The sequence below is a fragment of the Megalobrama amblycephala genome, linkage group LG2, assembly GCF_018812025.1.
Source record: "Megalobrama amblycephala isolate DHTTF-2021 linkage group LG2, ASM1881202v1, whole genome shotgun sequence".
NCBI lineage: Eukaryota > Metazoa > Chordata > Actinopteri > Cypriniformes > Xenocyprididae > Megalobrama > Megalobrama amblycephala.
In genome coordinates, this window is record NC_063045.1 from 3982710 (window position 1) to 3990171 (window position 7462).

Consider the following 7462-nt stretch of genomic DNA (forward strand, 5'->3'; position numbering starts at 1 on the left):
ATTAACTACTAACTAGAGGTTAAAAATGTCACAATTGCAAGATATTGGTTTTTACTTTTACTATTTTCAGCTTTATATTTTCTTACATATGAGTTTTATTTTTTTAGAGAACTGCACATGTTCTTAAATATTTGTGTTCATTTTATTTCCCATTTGAAACTCACAAAATCTGTCAAACTATTAGTAATCAGCGAACTTACAAATTGAAAATAAACTGTACATTTACAAAAAAAAATGACTTTTTAATTTAAAATATATACAAGTGCAAGTGGCGAAAGACAAAATCGCACACAGTAGTAAGGCGCCCATTTCACCTGATATTAACACAAGTTCATATTCAAGTTCATATTCAGACAGTATTTGGATGTTCTTTACTTCATTTGCATCTGCACTTATACTTCTCCCATGTGTTTTTATAGACTGAACGCCACACATATGTTAGAAAGTGTTTTTTTTTCTTCACATACTCATGAATATTGTTCAACAATGAAATGTGTTTTGGTCACACAATCTTGCTGGAAATCATCTGATCTCCCTCATCCTGAAGATTGAAATCTGGACTGAAACCAGACTAAGATCTGGAGTCTGTGCAGACGATTGGAGGAAACTCTTCAAAGACCTTTGTCGATGTAAACCTCCTCTTCACTTTCAGAGGGTACCGGCTTAAATTTATTATACCTGCTCATTCGTTTCTGTGAAGTAATGTCATAAATATTAATTAATTGAGGTTATTTTAATTACATGATTTATATGACCACTGAAACAGCATGTGAATAATTCCAGATCATATTGCATTTCGTTAGCCTCATAGCATAATTGCCTAAGTATCATTTGAAAATGAATGACTTAGGCAATTATGCTATGAGGCTAACGATTTGAATAGTTTTGCAATTTTTGCTATTAGACACTGCAATTGTAAAAACAGCAAATTCTGCAAATATCTTTCTCTAAAATTAAGATAAACATTTGGCTTTATTTTTGTAAATATGGCCTTTAAAACTTTAATATAACTTTCTTAATGTTGACAGTTGCATTAAATCAGTGTATCTAAAAAAAAAAAAAAAAAAAAAAACAAGAACCAAATATTAAAGGATTAGTTCACTTTCAAATGAAAATTAGCCCAAGCTTTACTCCCCCTCAAGCCATCCTAGGTGTATATGACTTTCTTCTTTCTGATGAACACAATCAGAGATATATTAATAAATATCCTGATGCATCCAAAGCAAAACGTATTCCACACAGTAATAAAGGCCTTCTGAAGCGAAGCAATTCATTTGAAAAATATCCATATTTAACAGGTTATAAAGTAAAATATTTAGCTTCTGCCAGATCACCTTCTGTATTCAAGTTAGGAAGAATCATAAGTGACGTTGTGTTAGTTAAGCTTTTTTCATTTTGCTTTGGGCTCTTTCTTCAGCTCATACTCATTGGTATCGTTCACTGCCATTATAAAGCTCGGATGCGTCAGGATATTTGATATTAATATTACTCCGATTGTGTTCATCAGAAAGAAGAAAGTCATATACTCCTAGGATGGCTTGAGGGTGAGTAAAGCTTAGACTAATTTTCATTTTCAAAGTGAACTAATCCCTTAAATCAATATTTTTTAAATGCATCCTTTTACAGTTACAGAAAACTGAGTCAGAGTCCAGATGAAATTAGATTTGGCCCAGTTATTCTAATTGACATGGTTAGATGAGATGGGACTTAGGGTGCGTTCACCCTGCACTTGTAGTTCGGTTTGTTTGGTTCATTTGGTCCGGACCAAAAAAGAAGAAAAGAAACAGTCCTGGTCCGATTAGTGTTCAGATTGGCAATTTTATCACCGAACCTAAAGGCATAGGGATACATTCACAACGTGATTGGTCGGATTTTGGCCAGCAGCCATATCACCCTGTAGCCCAAGACCGGTTGCCCACTGAAGCTAAGCAGGGCTGAGCCTGGTTAGTACCTGGATGGGAGACCTCCTGGGAAAACCAGGCAGCTGCTGGAAGAGGTGTTGGTAAGGCCAGCAGGGGGTGCTCACCCTGTGGTCTGTGTGGGTCCTAATGCCCCAGTATAGTGACGGGGACACTGTACTGTAACAAGCACCGTCCTTCGGATGAGATGTTAAACCGAGGTCCTGACTCTCTGTGGTCATTAAAATCCCATGGCACTTCTCGTAAAGAGTAGGGGTGTAACCCCGGTGTCCTGGCCAAATTCCCTCCATGGGCCCTTACCAATCACGGCCTCCTAATAATCCCCATCCATTGAATTGGCTCTTTCACTCTCTCTCCTCTCCACCTTCAGCTGGTGTGTGGTGAGCGCACTGGCGCCGTTGTACTGTGGCTGCCGTCGCATCATCCAAGTGGATGCTGCACACTGGTGGTGGATGAGGAGAGACCCCTGATATGATTGTAAAGCGCTTTGGGTGTACAGTAGTACATATGAAAGCGCTATATAAATGCCTCATTATCTTATTATCTTATTTTATGACGTATTGCCTATTTTGAGACGGAAATTACTGAACATGCAAAACAATGCTGTGTGTTGAGATAAATGCGCTTATGTGTGCGTAGCCTTCATATGATGGTATTTTAGCCGGCTGGGAACTTGTGAAGCTTATAAAATGTGTAAAGTAGTCAAAACAACGGCGGGAATCCATCCGTCACACACACAAACAATCTGCTGCGTGGAGACGCGCGTCTGATGCCTGTGGTGGGCAAACTCGCAACTATGACTAGAAAAAACTGACATGCGAGAGGATTCTGTCCTTTTCAGGGTTTCGTCTTCCTGTTTTTGGTTCGTTTACATGTCTTTGGCCCGTGTTGCATTCATATATCATTCGAACCGTTCGTTTGGAAGCGGACCGAGACCCATCTTTTCAGCGGCCTCGGTCCGCTTGTTTGGTGCACACCAGGGTTCGAACGGCAGCATTCACATATGCTCAAATGAACCGCAGTATACAGGTGCTGGTCATATAATTACAATATCATCAAAAAGTTGATTTATTTTACTAATTCCATTCAAAAAGTGAAACTTTCATATTATATTCATTCATTACACACAGACTGATATATTTCAAATGTTTATTTCTTTTAATTTTTTAATGATTATAACTGACAACTAAGGAAAATCCCAAATTCAGTATCTCAGAAAATTAGAATATTGTGAAAAGGTTCAATATTGAAGACACCTGGTGCCACACTCTAATCAGCTAATTAACTCAAAACACCTGCAAAGGCCTTTAAATGGTCTCTCAGTCTAGTTCTGTAGGCTACACAATCATGGGGAAGACTGCTGACTTGACAGTTGTCCAAAAGACGACCATTGACACCTTGCACAAGGAGGGCAAGACACAAAAGGTCATTGCAAAGAAGCTGGCTGTTCACAGAGCTCTGTGTCCAAGCACATTAATAGAGAGGTGAAGGGAAGGAAAAGATGTGGTAGAAAAAAAGTGTACAAGCAATAGGGATAACCGCACCCTGGAGAGGACTGTGAAACAAAACCCATTCAAAAATGTGGGGGAGATTCACAAAGAGTGGACTGCAGCTGGAGTCAGTGCTTCAAGAACCACTACGCACAGACGTATGCAAGACATGGGTTTCAGCTGTCGCATTCCTTGTGTCAAGCCACTATTGAACAACAGAAAGCGTCAGAAGCGTCTTGCCTGGGCTAAAGACAAAAAGGACTGGACTGCTGCTGAGTGGTCCAAAGTTATGTTCTCTGATGAAAGCAAATTTTGCATTTCCTTTGGAAATCAGGGTCCCAGAGTCTGGAGGAAGAGAGGAGAGCACACAATCCACGTTGCTTGAGGTCCAGTGTAAAGTTTCCACAATCAGTGATGGTTTGGGGTGCCATGTCATCTGCTGGTGTTGGTCCACTGTGTTTTCTGAGGTCCAAGGTCAACGCAGCCGTATACCAGGAAGTTTTAGAGCACTTCATGCTTCCTGCTGCTGACCAACTTTATGGAGATGCAGATTTCATTTTCCAACAGGACTTGGCACCTGCACACAGTGCCAAAGCTACCAGTACCTGGTTTAAAGGCCATGGTATCCCTGTTCTTAATTGGCCAGCAAACTCACCTGACCTTAGCTGTCACGGAGACACAGAGACAAACAGGCAAGATCCAAGTGCAGGGTTTTCAATGGGTAATCCAAAATCGTAAGTCCAGAACAGGCAAGTGTCAAAATCCAAAGAGCAGTCAAAAACAGGAAACAAAGAAAACAAACAGAGAAACCAGTGACCTGAACTGAAACCTCCATGACAAAGGCAGAAACAAACAGGGTATAAATAGACAGACACTGATGAGGAAACACAAAACAGCTGGGTGCAATGACATGGGATAATGAGTCCTGGAAGTGCGTTATGGGTAGTGTAGTCCAAGGGGTGAAAACAAGAGTCCAGGATGGAGTGCCCTCTAGTGGCAGACAAGGGCACTCCCAGTAATGATCATGACATTACCTCCCCTCAAAGGAGCGGCTACCAGACGCTCCACCAGACACAAAAAAACAAAAACACAAAAACTCAGGAGGGAGGTGGAAAGGAGGAGGCAAGGGGAGGGATGGTGGGCCAGGTCCAGAGTCTCCAACTGAAGGCCAGGGGGGAGCCGGGGGAACAGACCATGGAGACTCTAGTGGGGTCGGGGTTCTGGCTAGTTGCCAAGGCGGTGCTGGAGGAACTGACCAAGCGGGTGCCAACAGGTCTGGGGTCCTGGCTGACTGCCAGGGTGGCGCTGGAGGAACTAACCAGGCGGGTGCCAGCAGGTCTGGAGTCCTGACTGACTGCCAGGGCGGTGCTGGAAGAACAGACCTGGCGGGTTTCGACGGTTCAGGCGGCCTGGGCGGTGGTGGCAGGGCTGACCAAGGGTACTCCGTGGCCATATCAGGGAGAGCGGGAAGCTCGGTGACGGCCTCCGTGGCCGTATCAGGGAGAGCGGGCAGCTCGGTGACGGCCTCCGTGGCCGAATCAGGGAGAGCGGGCAGCTCTGGGACGGCAGCGGGCTCAGGTTGGAGCTGCTCTGGGACGGCAGCGGGCTCGGGCCGGCAGACTGGTCCAGAGTCAAAACCGCCTGAGTGCATCCTCCAGGCACGCAAGACCGCCAAAACATAAAAAGCGAAGAGATTTTTTGGGTAAACTAACACTCAGGTCTGTGCTACAAAAAAAAAAAAAAATAAATAAAATGGGTTTTCAACCCACAAATGCCTCATGATTTTCTGTCAACTAAAACTATTAAAAACATTAATGTTAACAGAAATAAAGCTGAAATAATAGTAATAATAATAAAGCAAATAAACTGTAAATATTAGTTGAAAAACTTAGACTAAATGAAAATTATGAATGTTTCCTTGGCAATAAACTGAAATAAGTTTAGGTTGAAGCACTAAAAATAACTGAAATAAAAATAAATTAAACCTAAATTGCATTATTTTAAAAAGCCATAAAATGACAAAAGCACAATAAATTAAAGGGCAGAATTAGGCCAATACCAATAATAACTGACTGACCTCAGACCTGCAGAGATCAGCAGCCTCAGGACAGACCCTAAGGGTGCGTTCACACTTGTCATGTTTGGTTCGATTAAAACGAACCCTGGTGCGATTGCTCGGTTAGTGCGGTTCATTTGAACATATGTGAACGCTGCCATCCGAACCCTGGTGCGCACCAAACAAGCGGACCGAGACCGCTGAAAAGATGGGTCTCGGTCCGCTTCCAAACGAACTCTGGTGCGGTTCGAATGATATATGAACGCAACACGGACCAAAGACATGTAANGTGAACAGTCTGTGGCTGGGCAGGGGTGGCAGTCGTGGCATGGATGACTCCAGACATGACGGTCAGGACGTGGAGACACTCTGGTGTGGTGGCTGTGGTGGGCCCTGTGGGATTGTGGAACCCCTCATCCACAAATACCACAGTATGCAAGGAACCACTCAACAAAAGGGAAAATTCAATATACTGGTCCAAAGACCAGTGGATTTTGACTCCAGGTAGCCTTGAGCAATAGGGTTAATTTAAACCCACTCGAAAAATGTCCTTGAGTGCTACCTCGTTAAAGTCCAACCAGCAACACAGTCCACAAAATTCCAAGCTCCTCTTGGCTTTTTTCTCGATTGTCTTAAGCAATAAAGAATCTATGGCTTGGATCTCGCTTTTGCCGAGGCGACGCGTTGATTTCGAGTCTGCAAACTGCAATAAAGATTCTAGTGGCTCTAATCTCGTGTTGGCCGAGGCGACGCGTAGATTACAGGCCAGCCCCACACTGGATAGAGCTGTGTACACCTCAGTATACGGTGCCCGCCCCACTTCATTGTCCTTAGGGGGCCGTTCTGCCAACCCTGGCACCCTTGGTGCTTCAGGGAGCAGCGGTTTCCAGCAAGCTTATGACTCAGCGTTCACGCATCAGGTTCGCACCCTCTGAGGAGGGTCGAAAAGCAGTCAAATGGGTTGTTTCCTGCCATTGTGTTTCAGGTCACCAATGTGGCTGCTCTAAGTATACCAGAAACCAACCTTGAGAGGCTGGTTCCCTTTTGTGGATTTTCTGGCAGAGTTGAGGCTTCTGCCAAATTCATCTCAATGGGCAGGCTCTGGTAATGAAACAGAAAGTAAACTCTTTTGCGAAAGGAGCTATGAAACAGGCTCCTCCTCCCAGCAGAGAGTTAGGGTTTTTACGGCCACTACTGTTTTGTTCCAAAGAAGGATGGAGGGTTGTGCCCTATATTAGATCTTAATCATTTGAATCATTCAGTCAGGAGACTTAGGTTCAAAATGTTGATGCTAAACCAGATCCGAGGACTGGTTTGTCATGATAGTTCTAAAGGATGCATACTTCCATGTCTCCATCCTTCCACAGCATAGGAAGTTCCTCAGGTTTGCTTTCAGGGGCAATGTATACCGATATTAGGTTCTTCCATTCGGTCTAGCTCTATCACCCCACACGTTCATGAAATGCGTAGATGCAGCTCTGGCCTCGCTCAGGCTGCAGGGCATACGCATTCTGAACTGATTAGATGACTGGCTAATATTAGCGCAGTCGGAACAGATGGTCAGTTCAACATTGAGATGTTGTTCTTGCTCATATAAAAAATTGGGGTTGTGGCTGAATGCCAAGAAGAGTGTGCTTTCTCCATTACAGAGAACCACCTTCCTGGGCGTGGTATGGATTCAGTGATGCTGCGGGCCATTCTGTCGCCCACTCGTATTGCTGCAATCTTTTCAGTCACACAGGAGATATAACTAGGCCAGTCACTCACTGTAAAACAGTTTTCTAAAACTGTTGGGTCTGATGGCAGCTGCGTCCAATGGTGATACCTTTTGGTCTGCTGTACATGAGACCCTTACAGTGGTGGCTCAGGACCAAGGGTTTTCCCTGGGGGGGAACCCACTTCGTATGATCAAGATCACGTGGCGGTGGTTCCTGTCCCAGGGCCCTGTGTTAATGTCATTGAGTGACTCTCATGATAGACGTTTCTCTCACAGGCTG

The 7462-nt window shown here is 43.9% G+C and overlaps 1 pseudogene; it reads left to right on the top strand.

The window, feature by feature from the left end:
- Positions 1-1876: 1876 nt before the first annotated feature.
- Positions 1877-1993, top strand: LOC125263847 (annotated as a pseudogene).
- The last annotated feature ends 5469 nt before the right edge of the window (positions 1994-7462 follow it).